Source organism: Penaeus monodon, chromosome 24 (genome assembly GCF_015228065.2).
Source record: "Penaeus monodon isolate SGIC_2016 chromosome 24, NSTDA_Pmon_1, whole genome shotgun sequence".
Classification (NCBI taxonomy): Eukaryota; Metazoa; Arthropoda; class Malacostraca; order Decapoda; family Penaeidae; genus Penaeus; species Penaeus monodon.
In genome coordinates this window covers 35,933,008-35,933,281 of record NC_051409.1, presented here as the reverse complement: position 1 = coordinate 35,933,281, position 274 = coordinate 35,933,008, and positions in this window count along the sequence as shown.

The following is a 274-nucleotide window of genomic DNA, read 5'->3' as shown; positions in this document are numbered from 1 at the left end:
TATATATACACATTCTTTGGAGGAATTGTTCATGAGGAAAACGTACCTCCAACTGAAACCGCAGGCGTGCGAAATGTCACACGCGCTTGCTAATTTTTATTTCTAACCCCACACACGAGCCCCCCCCCCCCCAACCCCTTCGTGCGGGCTACGTGTCGGAGTGCCAGGATGACGTTGCAAATGAGAGGAACTCGCAGTCACAAGCGCATAATTAGTGGTGAATGTTTCTGCAAATGTTCATATTCATGTGTGATCGTGACATTTTTTTTCTGAC